The 12,421-nt window shown below is 46.6% G+C and overlaps 20 non-coding genes across 20 annotated transcripts; all 20 read right to left on the reverse strand.

Moving 5' to 3' along the window:
- Positions 1-157: 157 nt before the first annotated feature.
- TRNAL-UAG (transfer RNA leucine (anticodon UAG)) lies at positions 158-239 on the reverse strand. Its single transcript has one exon. It is a non-coding gene; the product is annotated as a tRNA-Leu (tRNA).
- Positions 240-719: 480 nt separating this feature from the next.
- TRNAL-AAG (transfer RNA leucine (anticodon AAG)) lies at positions 720-801 on the reverse strand. Its single transcript has one exon. It is a non-coding gene; the product is annotated as a tRNA-Leu (tRNA).
- Positions 802-1,242: 441 nt separating this feature from the next.
- On the reverse strand, positions 1,243-1,324 carry TRNAL-UAG (transfer RNA leucine (anticodon UAG)). The gene has a single exon. It is a non-coding gene; the product is annotated as a tRNA-Leu (tRNA).
- A 480-nt stretch (positions 1,325-1,804) lies between these two features.
- Positions 1,805-1,886, reverse strand: TRNAL-AAG (transfer RNA leucine (anticodon AAG)). Its single transcript has one exon. It is a non-coding gene; the product is annotated as a tRNA-Leu (tRNA).
- Positions 1,887-2,327: 441 nt separating this feature from the next.
- TRNAL-UAG (transfer RNA leucine (anticodon UAG)) lies at positions 2,328-2,409 on the reverse strand. Its single transcript has one exon. It is a non-coding gene; the product is annotated as a tRNA-Leu (tRNA).
- Positions 2,410-2,890: 481 nt separating this feature from the next.
- On the reverse strand, positions 2,891-2,972 carry TRNAL-AAG (transfer RNA leucine (anticodon AAG)). The gene has a single exon. It is a non-coding gene; the product is annotated as a tRNA-Leu (tRNA).
- A 441-nt stretch (positions 2,973-3,413) lies between these two features.
- TRNAL-UAG (transfer RNA leucine (anticodon UAG)) lies at positions 3,414-3,495 on the reverse strand. Its single transcript has one exon. It is a non-coding gene; the product is annotated as a tRNA-Leu (tRNA).
- A 480-nt stretch (positions 3,496-3,975) lies between these two features.
- On the reverse strand, positions 3,976-4,057 carry TRNAL-AAG (transfer RNA leucine (anticodon AAG)). Its single transcript has one exon. It is a non-coding gene; the product is annotated as a tRNA-Leu (tRNA).
- A 441-nt stretch (positions 4,058-4,498) lies between these two features.
- TRNAL-UAG (transfer RNA leucine (anticodon UAG)) lies at positions 4,499-4,581 on the reverse strand. The gene has a single exon. It is a non-coding gene; the product is annotated as a tRNA-Leu (tRNA).
- Positions 4,582-5,060: 479 nt separating this feature from the next.
- TRNAL-AAG (transfer RNA leucine (anticodon AAG)) lies at positions 5,061-5,142 on the reverse strand. The gene has a single exon. It is a non-coding gene; the product is annotated as a tRNA-Leu (tRNA).
- A 1,003-nt stretch (positions 5,143-6,145) lies between these two features.
- Positions 6,146-6,227, reverse strand: TRNAL-AAG (transfer RNA leucine (anticodon AAG)). The gene has a single exon. It is a non-coding gene; the product is annotated as a tRNA-Leu (tRNA).
- A 441-nt stretch (positions 6,228-6,668) lies between these two features.
- Positions 6,669-6,750, reverse strand: TRNAL-UAG (transfer RNA leucine (anticodon UAG)). The gene has a single exon. It is a non-coding gene; the product is annotated as a tRNA-Leu (tRNA).
- Positions 6,751-7,230: 480 nt separating this feature from the next.
- Positions 7,231-7,312, reverse strand: TRNAL-AAG (transfer RNA leucine (anticodon AAG)). The gene has a single exon. It is a non-coding gene; the product is annotated as a tRNA-Leu (tRNA).
- A 1,002-nt stretch (positions 7,313-8,314) lies between these two features.
- Positions 8,315-8,396, reverse strand: TRNAL-AAG (transfer RNA leucine (anticodon AAG)). The gene has a single exon. It is a non-coding gene; the product is annotated as a tRNA-Leu (tRNA).
- Positions 8,397-8,837: 441 nt separating this feature from the next.
- Positions 8,838-8,919, reverse strand: TRNAL-UAG (transfer RNA leucine (anticodon UAG)). The gene has a single exon. It is a non-coding gene; the product is annotated as a tRNA-Leu (tRNA).
- A 480-nt stretch (positions 8,920-9,399) lies between these two features.
- TRNAL-AAG (transfer RNA leucine (anticodon AAG)) lies at positions 9,400-9,481 on the reverse strand. The gene has a single exon. It is a non-coding gene; the product is annotated as a tRNA-Leu (tRNA).
- A 669-nt stretch (positions 9,482-10,150) lies between these two features.
- Positions 10,151-10,232, reverse strand: TRNAL-AAG (transfer RNA leucine (anticodon AAG)). The gene has a single exon. It is a non-coding gene; the product is annotated as a tRNA-Leu (tRNA).
- A 669-nt stretch (positions 10,233-10,901) lies between these two features.
- Positions 10,902-10,983, reverse strand: TRNAL-AAG (transfer RNA leucine (anticodon AAG)). The gene has a single exon. It is a non-coding gene; the product is annotated as a tRNA-Leu (tRNA).
- Positions 10,984-11,422: 439 nt separating this feature from the next.
- On the reverse strand, positions 11,423-11,504 carry TRNAL-UAG (transfer RNA leucine (anticodon UAG)). The gene has a single exon. It is a non-coding gene; the product is annotated as a tRNA-Leu (tRNA).
- Positions 11,505-11,984: 480 nt separating this feature from the next.
- Positions 11,985-12,066, reverse strand: TRNAL-AAG (transfer RNA leucine (anticodon AAG)). Its single transcript has one exon. It is a non-coding gene; the product is annotated as a tRNA-Leu (tRNA).
- Positions 12,067-12,421: the final 355 nt, after the last annotated feature.

Genomic DNA, 12,421 nt, shown 5'->3' on the forward strand with positions numbered 1-12,421 from the left:
TAGTTTGTTTTGCTTTCTGCAACACTTTAGGAGATTAGAGACTTGCTAAGGGTCTTGTTTCCCAGGACGACAGAATACCAATTGAACACTAGTTTTTAACAAAGAGCAAATGAACAAAAAAGCCTTCCTAAGCACACTGGTCTACTTTAACAAAACATGGCAGCGGTGGGATTTGAACCCACGCCTCAAATGAGACTGGAGCCTAAATCCAGCACCTTAGACCGCTCGGCCACGCTACCCAAGCTGGGTGCTGTGCTTCCGATATCTCCCACAGTCACACAAGCAGAGCCCAGATGGTGCCAAAGTGTGAACAAGATTAAAAACACCACACTGAAAAGGATGGCTTTTGCTATCAAATGCTTGATTTGCCAAAGTTGTTTAATTTGACCATGCAGGCCCTTAGCTCCCGCGATTTGCCCTGCCTGACCAGCAGGTGCTGCCAATAGCTCAAAGGTTTAATATCTAAGCATTAGGTGCCGGGGGTTCTGAGTTTGAATCCTTTGGCAGTCAAACGGCGTAAGTCATTCGAAACTGTCAATTAACCTTTTTATGTTTTTGGAGGTCTTGTGTGTCTTTCTTACTGTTGTTTATATGACTAAATCAATCCTTGTGTTGCTTTTCCACGTGTGGCCTTCAGGGGCATATGGTTAGTTTGCGGGAAGGAATCTTGTGTTGCTGAGTGCATTTCGGGAACAAATGACAAACAGAGGGAAAAAGCATGGCAGCGGTGGGATTTGAACCCACGCCTCCGAAGAGACTGGAGCCTTAATCCAGCGCCTTAGACCGCTCGGCCACGCTACCAAGTCATGATGTTTTTGCACCACTCTCCAAGGGGGATTACTCACTAAAAGAAGCGTTTCAGGTTCGAGTCCCTCACTTCACTATTCACAATGAAGAGTCAACAGTTGCCGGTTTCTCCAGCAGGAAGGGCAGAGCTGGCCCTGTGTAATGCAAGATTGAATGGGTGAGGGGACTTTGAAGAAATAACACTGATTCCACTAGGCATTATACCGGGCCAACCAAGCTCTTCCTGCAGCAGAAGCTGACTGGGGTTAGAGCTTGGTAATATAGAATTACTTCAAGTAGGCTTAAAGTATCTTTCTGCAACACTTTAGGAGATTAGAGACTTGCTAAGGGTCTTGTTTCCCAGGACGACAGAATACCAATTGAACACTAGTTTTTAACAAAGAGCAAATGAACAAAAAAGCCTTCCTAAGCACACTGGTCTACTTTAACAAAACATGGCAGCGGTGGGATTTGAACACACGCCTCAAATGAGACTGGAGCCTAAATCTAGCGCCTTAGACCGCTCGGCCACGCTACCCAAGCTGGGTGCTGTGCTTCTGATATCTCCCACAGTCACACAAGCAGAGCCCAGATGGTGCCAAAGTGTGAACAAGATTAAAAACACCACACTGAAAAGGATGGCTTTTGCTATCAAATGCTTGATTTGCCAAAGTTGTTTAATTTGACCATGCAGGCCCTTAGCTCCCGCGATTTGCCCTGCCTGACCAGCAGGTGCTGCCGATAGCTCAAAGGTTTAATATCTAAGCATTAGGTGCCGGGGGTTCTGAGTTTGAATCCTTTGGCAGTCAAACGGCGTAAGTCATTCGAAACTGTCAATTAACCTTTTTATGTTTTTGGAGGTCTTGTGTGTCTTTCTTACTGTTGTTTATATGACTAAATCAATCCTTGTGTTGCTTTTCCACGTGTGGCCTTCAGGGGCATATGGTTAGTTTGCGGGAAGGAATCTTGTGTTGCTGAGTGCATTTCGGGAACAAATGTCAAACAGAGGGAAAAAGCATGGCAGCGGTGGGATTTGAACCCACGCCTCCGAAGAGACTGGAGCCTTAATCCAGCGCCTTAGACCGCTCGGCCACGCTACCAAGTCATGCTGTTTCTGTGCCACTCTCCAAGGGTGATTACTCACTAAAGGAAGCGTTTCATGTTCGAGTCCCTCACTTCACTATTCATAATGAAGAGTCAACAGTTGCCGGTTTCTCCAGCAGGAAGGGCAGAGCTGGCCCTGTGTAATGCAAGATTGAATGGGTGAGGGGACTTTGAAGAAATAACACTGATTCCACTAGGCATTATACCGGGCCAACCAAGCTCTTCCTGCAGCAGAAGCTGACTGGGGTTAGAGCTTGGTAATATAGAATTACTTTAAGTAGGCTTAAAGTATCTTTCTGCAACACTTTAGGAGATTAGAGACTTGCTAAGGGTCTTGTTTCCCAGGACGACAGAATACCAATTGAACACTAGTTTTTAACAAAGAGCAAATGAACAAACAAACCTTCCTAAGCACACTGGTCTACTTTAACAAAAAATGGCAGCGGTGGGATTTGAACCCACGCCTCAAATGAGACTAGAGCCTAAATCCAGCGTCTTGGACCACTCGGCCACGCTACCCAAGCTGGGTGCTGTGCTTCCGATATCTCCCACAGTCACACAAGCAGAGCCCAGATGGTGCCAAAGTGTGAACAAGATTAAAAACACCACACTGAAAAGGATGGCTTTTGCTATCAAATGCTTGATTTGCCAAAGTTGTTTAATTTGACCATGCAGGCCCTTAGCTCCCGCGATTTGCCCTGCCTGACCAGCAGGTGCTGCCGATAGCTCAAAGGTTTAATATCTAAGCATTAGGTGCCGGGGGTTCTGAGTTTGAATCCTTTGGCAGTGAAACGGTGTAAGTCATTCGATACCGTCAATTAACCTTTTTATGTTTTCGGAGGTCTTGTGTGTCTTTCTTACCGTTGTTTATATGACTAAATCAATCCTTGTGTTGCTTTTCCACGTGTGGCCTTCAGGGGCATATGGTTAGTTTGCGGGAAGGAATCTTGTGTTGCTGAGTGCATTTCGGGAACAAATGACAAACAGAGGGAAAAAAGCATGGCAGCGGTGGGATTTGAACCCACGCCTCCGAAGAGACTGGAGCCTTAACCCAGCGCATTAGACCGCTCGGCCACGCTACCAAGTCATGCCGTTTCTGCACCACTCTCCAAGGGGGATTACTCACTAAAGGAAGCGTTTCAGGTTCGAGTCCCTCACTTCACTATTCATAATGAAGAGTCAACAGTTGCCGGTTTCTCCAGCAGGAAGGGCAGAGCTGGCCCTGTGTAATGCAAGATTGAATGGGTGAGGGGACTTTGAAGAAATAACACTGATTCCACTAGGCATTATACCGGGCCAACCAAGCTCTTCCTGCAGCAGAAGCTGACTGGGGTTAGAGCTTGGTAATATAGAATTACTTCAAGTAGGCTTAAAGTATCTTTCTGCAACACTTTAGGAGATTAGAGACTTGCTAAGGGTCTTGTTTCCCAGGACGACAGAATACCAATTGAACACTAGTTTTTAACAAAGAGCAAATGAACAAAAAAGCCTTCCTAAGCACACTGGTCTACTTTAACAAAACATGGCAGCGGTGGGATTTGAACCCACGCCTCAAATGAGACTGGAGCCTAAATCTAGCGCCTTAGACCGCTCGGCCACGCTACCCAAGCTGAGTGCTGGGCTTCCGATATCTCCCACAGTCACACAAGCAGAGCCCAGATGGTGCCAAAGTGTGAACAAGATTAAAAACACCACACTGAAAAGGATGGCTTTTGCTATCAAATGCTTGATTTGCCAAAGTTGTTTAATTTGACCATGCAGGCCCTTAGCTCCCGCGATTTGCCCTGCCTGACCAGCAGGTGCTGCCGATAGCTCAAAGGTTTAATATCTAAACATTAAGTGCCGGGGGTTCTGAGTTTGAATCCTTTGGCAGTCAAACGGCGTAAGTCATTCGAATCCGTCAATTAACTTTTTTATGTTTTCGGAGGTCTTGTGTGTCTTTCTTACCGTTGTTTATATGACTAAATTAATCCTTGTGTTGCTTTTCCACGTGTGGCCTTCAGGGGCATATGGTTAGTTTGCGGGAAGGAATCTTGTGTTGCTGAGTGCATTTCGGGAACAAATGACAAACAGAGGGAAAAAGCATGGCAGCGGTGGGATTTGAACCCACGCCTCCAAAGAGACTGGAGCCTTAATCCAGCGCCTTAGACCGCTCGGCCACGCTACCAAGTCATGCTGTCTCTGCACCACTCTCCAAGGGGGATTACTCACTAAAGGAAGCGTTTCAGGTTCGAGTCCCTCACTTCACTATTCATAATGAAGAGTCAACAGTTGCCGGTTTCTCCAGCAGGAAGGGCAGAGCTGGCCCTGTGTAATGCAAGATTGAATGGGTGAGGGGACTTTGAAGAAATAACACTGATTCCACTAGGCATTATACCGGGCCTACCAAGCTCTTCCTGCAGCAGAAGCTGACTGGGGTTAGAGCTTGGTAACATAGAATTACTTCAAGTAGGCTTAAAGTATCTTTCTGCAACACTTTAGGAGATTAGAGACTTGCTAAGGGTCTTGTTTCCCAGGACGACAGAATACCAATTGAACACTAGTTTTTAACAAAGAGCAAATGAACAAAAAAGCCTTCCTAAGCACACTGGTCTACTTTAACAAAACATGGCAGCGGTGGGATTTGAACCCACGCCTCAAATGAGACTGGAGCCTAAATCCAGCGCCTTAGACCGCTCGGCCACGCTAACCAAGTTGGGTGCTGTGCTTCCGATATCTCCCACAGTCACACAAGCAGAGCCCAGATGGTGCCAAAGTGTGAACAAGATTAAAAACACCACACTGAAAAGGATGGCTTTTGCTATCAAATGCTTGATTTGCCAAAGTTGTTTAATTTGACCATGCAGGCCCTTAGCTCCCGCGATTTGCCCTGCCTGACCAGCAGGTGCTGCCGATAGCTCAAAGGTTTAATATCTAAGCATTAGGTGCCGGGGGTTCTGAGTTTGAATCCTTTGGCAGTCAAACGGCGTAAGTCATTCGAAACTGTCAATTAAACTTTTTATGTTTTTGGAGGTCTTGTGTGTCTTTCTTACTGTTGTTTATATGACTAAATCAATCCTTGTGTTGCTTTTCCACGTGTGGCCTTCAGGGGCATATGGTTAGTTTGCGGGAAGGAATCTTGTGTTGCTGAGTGCATTTCGGGAACAAATGACAAACAGAGGGAAAAAGCATGGCAGCGGTGGGATTTGAACCCACGCCTCCGAAGAGACTGGAGCCTTAATCCAGCGCCTTAGACCGCTCGGCCACGCTACCAAGTCATGCTGTTTCTGCGCCACTCTCCAAGGGTGATTACTCACTAAAGGAAGCGTTTCAGGTTCGAGTCCCTCACTTCACTATTCATAATGAAGAGTCAACAGTTGCCGGTTTCTCCAGCAGGAAGGGCAGAGCTGGCCCTGTGTAATGCAAGATTGAATGGGTGAGGGGACTTTGAAGAAATAACACTGATTCCACTAGGCATTATACTGGGCCAACCAAGCTCTTCCTGCAGCAGAAGCTGACTGGGGTTAGAGCTTGGTAATATAGAATTACTTCAAGTAGGCTTAAAGTATCTTTCTGCAACACTTTAGGAGATTAGAGACTTGCTAAGGGTCTTGTTTCCCAGGACGACTGAATACCAATTGAACACTAGTTTTTAACAAAGAGCAAATGAACAAACAAGCCTTCCTAAGCACACTGGTCTACTTTAACAAAACATGACAGCTGTGGGCTTTGAACCCACGCCTCAAATGAGACTGGAACCTAAAGCCAGCGCCTTAGACCGCTCGGCCACGCTACCCAAGATGGGTGCTGTGCTTCCGATATCTCCCACAGTCACACAAGCAGAGCCCAGATGGTGCCAAAGTGTGAACAAGATTAAAAACACCACACTGAAAAGGATGGCTTTTGCTATCAAATGCTTGATTTGCCAAAGTTGTTTAATTTGACCATGCAGGCCCTTAGCTCCCGCGATTTGCCCTGCCTGACCAGCAGGTGCTGCCGATAGCTCAAAGGTTTAATATCTAAGCATTAGGTGCCGGGGGTTCTGAGTTTGAATCCTTTGGCAGTCAAACGGCGTAAGTCATTCGAAACTGTCAATTAACCTTTTTATGTTTTTGGAGGTCTTGTGTGTCTTTCTTACTGTTGTTTATATGACTAAATCAATCCTTGTGTTGCTTTTCCACGTGTGGCCTTCAGGGGCATATGGTTAGTTTGCGGGAAGGAATCTTGTGTTGCTGAGTGCATTTAGGGAACAAATGACAAACAGAGGGAAAAAGCATGGCAGCGGTGGGATTTGAACCCACGCCTCCGAAGAGACTGGAGCCTTAATCCAGCGCCTTAGACCGCTCGGCCACGCTACCAAGTCATGCTGTTTTTGCACCACTCTCCAAGTGGGATTACTCACTAAAGGAAGCGTTTCAGGTTCGAGTCCCTCACTTCACTATTCATAATGAAGAGTCAACAGTTGCCGGTTTCTCCAGCAGGAAGGGCAGAGCTGGCCCTGTGTAATGCAAGATTGAATGGGTGAGGGGACTTTGAAGAAATAACACTGATTCCACTAGGCATTATACCGGGCCAACCAAGTTCTTCCTGCAGCAGAAGCTGACTGGGGTTAGAGCTTGGTAATATAGAATTACTTCAAGTAGGCTTAAAGTATCTTTCTGCAACACTTTAGGAGATTAGAGACTTGCTAAGGGTCTTGTTTCCCAGGACGACAGAATACCAATTGAACACTAGTTTTTAACAAAGAGCAAATGAACAAACAAGCCTTCCTAAGCACACTGGTCTACTTTAACAAAACATGACAGCTGTGGGATTTGAACCCACGCCTCAAATGAGACTGGAACCTAAAGCCAGCGCCTTAGACCGCTCGGCCACGCTACCCAAGATGGGTGCTGTGCTTCCGATATCTCCCACAGTCACACAAGCAGAGCCCAGATGGTGCCAAAGTGTGAACAAGATTAAAAACACCACACTGAAAAGGATGGCTTTTGCTATCAAATGCTTGATTTGCCAAAGTTGTTTAATTTGACCATGCAGGCCCTTAGCTCCCGCGATTTGCCCTGCCTGACCAGCAGGTGCTGCCGATAGCTCAAAGGTTTAATATCTAAGCATTAGGTGCCGGGGGTTCTGAGTTTGAATCCTTTGGCAGTCAAACGGCGTAAGTCATTCGAAACTGTCAATTAACCTTTTTATGTTTTTGGAGGTCTTGTGTGTCTTTCTTACTGTTGTTTATATGACTAAATCAATCCTTGTGTTGCTTTTCCACGTGTGGCCTTCAGGGGCATATGGTTAGTTTGCGGGAAGGAATCTTGTGTTGCTGAGTGCATTTCGGGAACAAATGACAAACAGAGGGAAAAAGCATGGCAGCGGTGGGATTTGAACCCACGCCTCCGAAGAGACTGGAGCCTTAATCCAGCGCCTTAGAACGCTCGGCCACGCTACCAAGTCATGCTGTTTTTGCACCACTCTCCAAGTGGGATTACTCACTAAAGGAAGCGTTTCAGGTTCGAGTCCCTCACTTCACTATTCATAATGAAGAGTCAACAGTTGCCGGTTTCTCCAGCAGGAAGGGCAGAGCTGGCCCTGTGTAATGCAAGATTGAATGGGTGAGGGGACTTTGAAGAAATAACACTGATTCCACTAGGCATTATACCGGGCCAACCAAGCTCTTCCTGCAGCAGAAGCTGACTGGGGTTAGAGCTTGGTAATATAGAATTACTTCAAGTAGGCTTAAAGTATCTTTCTGCAACGCTTTAGGAGATTAGAGACTTGCTAAGGGTCTTGTTTCCCAGGACGACTGAATACCAATTGAACACTAGTTATTAACAAAGAGCAAATGAACAAACGAGCCTTCCTAAGCACACTGGTCTACTTTAACAAAACATGGCAGCGGTGGGATTTGAACCACGCCTCAAATGAGACTGGAGCCTAAATCTAGCGCCTTAGACCGCTCGGCCACGCTACCCAAGCTGGGTGCTGTGCTTCCGATATCTCCCACAGTCACACAAGCAGAGCCCAGATGGTGCCAAAGTGTGAACAAGGTTAAAAACACCACACTGAAAAGGATGGCTTTTGCTATCAAATGCTTGATTTGCCAAAGTTGTTTAATTTGACCATGCAGGCCCTTAGCTCCCGCGATTTGCCCTGCCTGACCAGCAGGTGCTGCCGATAGCTCAAAGGTTTAATATCTAAACATTAGGTGCCGGGGGTTCTGAGTTTGAATCCTTTGGCAGTCAAACGGCGTAAGTCATTCGAAACCGTCAATTAACCTTTTTATGTTTTCGGAGGTCTTGTGTGTCTTTCTTACCGTTGTTTATATGACTAAATTAATCCTTGTGTTGCTTTTCCACGTGTGGCCTTCAGGGGCATATGGTTAGTTTGCGGGAAGGAATCTTGTGTTGCTGAGTGCATTTCGGGAACAAATGACAAACAGAGGGAAAAAGCATGGCAGCGGTGGGATTTGAACCCACGCCTCCAAAGAGACTGGAGCCTTAATCCAGCGCCTTAGACCGCTCGGCCACGCTACCAAGTCATGCTGTCTCTGCACCACTCTCCAATGGGGATTACTCACTAAAGGAAGCGTTTCAGGTTCGAGTCCCTCACTTCACTATTCATAATGAAGAGTCAACAGTTGCCGGTTTCTCCAGCAGGAAGGGCAGAGCTGGCCCTGTGTAATGCAAGATTGAATGGGTGAGGGGACTTTGAAGAAATAACACTGATTCCACTAGGCATTATACCGGGCCAACCAAGCTCTTCCTGCAGCAGAAGCTGACTGGGGTTAGAGCTTGGTAATATAGAATTACTTTAAGTAGGCTTAAAGTATCTTTCTGCAACACTTTAGGAGATTAGAGACTTGCTAAGGGTCTTGTTTCCCAGGACGACTGAATACCAATTGAACACTAGTTATTAACAAAGAGCAAATGAACAAACAAGCCTTCCTAAGCACACTGGTCTACTTTAACAAAACATGGCAGCGGTGGGATTTGAACCCACGCCTCAAATGAGACTGGAGCCTAAATCCAGCGCCTTAGACCGCTCGGCCACGCTACCCAAGCTGGGTGCTGTGCTTCCGATATCTCCCACAGTCACACAAGCAGAGCCCAGATGGTGCCAAAGTGTGAACAAGATTAAAAACACCACACTGAAAAGGATGGCTTTTGCTATCAAATGCTTGATTTGCCAAAGTTGTTTAATTTGACCATGCAGGCCCTTAGCTCCCGCGATTTGCCCTGCCTGACCAGCAGGTGCTGCCGATAGCTCAAAGGTTTAATATCTAAGCATTAGGTGCCAGGGGTTCTGAGTTTGAATCCTTTGGCAGTCAAACGGTGTAAGTCATTCGATACCGTCAATTAACCTTTTTATGTTTTCGGAGGTCTTGTGTGTCTTTCTTACCGTTGTTTATATGACTAATTTAATCCTTGTGTTGCTTTTCCACGTGTGGCCTTCAGGGGCATATGGTTAGTTTGCGGGAAGGAATCTTGTGTTGCTGAGTGCATTTCGGGAACAAATGACAAACAGAGGGAAAAAGCATGGCAGCAGTGGGATTTGAACCCACGCCTCCGAAGAGACTGGAGCCTTAATCCAGCGCCTTAGACCGCTCGGCCACGCTACCAAGTCATGCCATTTCTGCACCACTCTCCAAGGGGGATTACTCACTAAAGGAAGCGTTTCAGGTTCGAGTCCCTCACTTCACTATTCATAATGAAGAGTCAACAGTTGCCGGTTTCTCCAGCAGGAAGGGCAGAGCTGGCCCTGTGTAATGCAAGATTGAATGGGTGAGGGGACTTTGAAGAAATAACACTGATTCCACTAGGCATTATACCGGGCCAACCAAGCTCAGCCAAGCAGAGCCCAGATGGTGCCAAAGTGTGAACAAGATTAAAAACACCACACTGAAAAGGATGGCTTTTGCTATCAAATGCTTGATTTGCCAAAGTTGTTTAATTTGACCATGCAGGCCCTTAGCTCCCGCGATTTGCCCTGCCTGACCAACAGGTGCTGCCGATAGCTCAAAGGTTTAATATCTAAGCATTAGGTGCCGGGGGTTCTGAGTTTGAATCCTTTGGCAGTCAAACGGCGTAAGTCATTCGAAACCGTCAATTAACCTTTTTATGTTTTTGGAGGTCTTGTGTGTCTTTCTTACCGTTGTTTATATGACTAAATCAATCCTTGTGTTGCTTTTCCACGTGTGGCCTTCAGGGGCATATGGTTAGTTTGCGGGAAGGAATCTTGTGTTGCTGAGTGCATTTCGGGAACAAATGACAAACAGAGGGAAAAAGCATGGCAGTGGTGGGATTTGAACCCACGCCTCCGAAGAGACTGGAGCCTTAATCCAGTGCCTTAGACCGCTCGGCCACGCTACCAAGTCACGCTGTTTCTGCACCACTCTCCAAGGGGGATTACTCACTAAAGGAAGCGTTTCATGTTTGAGTCCCTCACTTCACTATTCATAATGAAGAGTCAACAGTTGCCGGTTTCTCCAGCAGGAAGGGCAGAGCTGGCCCTGTGTAATGCAAGATTGAATGGGTGAGGGGACTTTGAAGAAATAACACTGATTCCACTAGGCATTATACCGGGCCAACCAAGCTCAGCCAAGCAGAGCCCAGATGGTGCCAAAGTGTGAACAAGATTAAAAACACCACACTGAAAAGGATGGCTTTTGCTATCAAATGCTTGATTTGCCAAAGTTGTTTAATTTGACCATGCAGGCCCTTAGCTCCCGCGATTTGCCCTGCCTGACCAGCAGGTGCTGCCGATAGCTCAAAGGTTTAATATCTAAGCATTAGGTGCCGGGGGTTCTGAGTTTGATTCCTTTGGCAGTCAAACGGCGTAAGTCATTCGAAACTGTCAATTAACCTTTTTATGTTTTTGGAGGTCTTGTGTGTCTTTCTTACTGTTGTTTATATGACTAAATGAATCCTTGTGTTGCTTTTCCACGTGTGGCCTTCAGGGGCATATGGTTAGTTTGCGGGAAGGAACCTTGTGTTGCTGAGTGCATTTCGGGAACAAATGACAAACAGAGGGAAAAAGCATGGCAGCGGTGGGATTTGAACCCACGCCTCCGAAGAGACTGGAGCCTTAATCCAGCGCCTTAGACCGCTCGGCCACGCTACCAAGTCATGCCTTTTTTCCACCACTCTCCAAGGGGGATTACTCACTAAAGGAAGCGTTTCAGGTTCGAGTCCCTCACTTCACTATTCATAATGAAGAGTCAACAGTTGCCGGTTTCTCCAGCAGGAAGGGCAGAGCTGGCCCTGTGTAATGCAAGATTGAATGGGTGAGGGGACTGAAGAAATAACACTGATTCCACTAGGCATTATACCGGGCCAACCAAGCTCTTCCTGCAGCAGAAGCTGACTGGGGTTAGAGCTTGGTAATATAGAATTACTTCAAGTAGGCTTAAAGTATCTTTCTGCAACACTTTAGGAGATTAGAGACTTGCTAAGGGTCTTGTTTCCCAGGACGACAGAATACCAATTGAACACTAGTTTTTAACAAAGAGCAAATGAACAAACAAGCCTTCCTAAGCACACTGGTCTACTTTAACAAAACATGGCAGCAGTGGGATTTTAACCCACGCCTCAAACGAGACTGGAGCCTAAATCCAGCGCCTTAGACCGCTCGGCCACGCTACCCAAGCTGGGTGCTGTGCTTCCGATATCTCCCACAGTCACACAAGCAGAGCCCAGATGGTGCCAAAGTGTGAACAAGATTAAAAACACCACACTGAAAAGGATGGCTTTTGCTATCAAATGCTTGATTTGCCAAAGTTGTTTAATTTGACCATGCAGGCCCTTAGCTCCCGCGATTTGCCCTGCCTGACCAGCAGGTGCTGCCGATAGCTCAAAGGTTTAATATCTAAGCATTAGGTGCCGGGGGTTCTGAGTTTGAATCTTTTGGCAGTCAAACGGCGTAAGTCATTCAAAACCGTCAATTAACCTTTTTATGTTTTCGGAGGTCTTGTGTGTCTTTCTTACCGTTGTTTATATGACTAAATTAATCCTTGTGTTGCTTTTCCACGTGTGGCCTTCAGGGGCATATGGTTAGTTTGCGGGAAGGAATCTTGTGTTGCTGAGTGCATTTCGGGAACAAATGACAAACAGAGGGAAAAAGCATGGCAGCGGTGGGATTTGAACCCACGCCTCCGAAGAGACTGGAGCCTTAATCCAGCGCCTTAGACCGCTCGGCCACGCTACCAAGTCATGCTGTCTCTGCACCACTCTCCAAGGGGGATTACTCACTAAAGGAAGCGTTTCAGGTTCGAGTCCCTCACTTCACTATTCATAATGAAGAGTCAACAGTTGCCGGTTTCTCCAGCAGGAAGGGCAGAGCTGGCCCTGTGTAATGCAAGATTGAATGGGTGAGGGGACTTTGAAGAAATAACACTGATTCCACTAGGCATTATACCGGGCCAACCAAGCTCTTCCTGCAGCAGAAGCTGACTGGGGTTAGAGCTTGGTAATATAGAATTACTTCAAGTAGGCTTAAAGTATCTTTCTGCAACACTTTAGGAGATTAGAGACTTGCTAAGGGTCTTGTTTCCCAGGACGAC

This window comes from Spea bombifrons, chromosome 4 (genome assembly GCF_027358695.1).
Source record: "Spea bombifrons isolate aSpeBom1 chromosome 4, aSpeBom1.2.pri, whole genome shotgun sequence".
NCBI lineage: Eukaryota > Metazoa > Chordata > Amphibia > Anura > Pelobatidae > Spea > Spea bombifrons.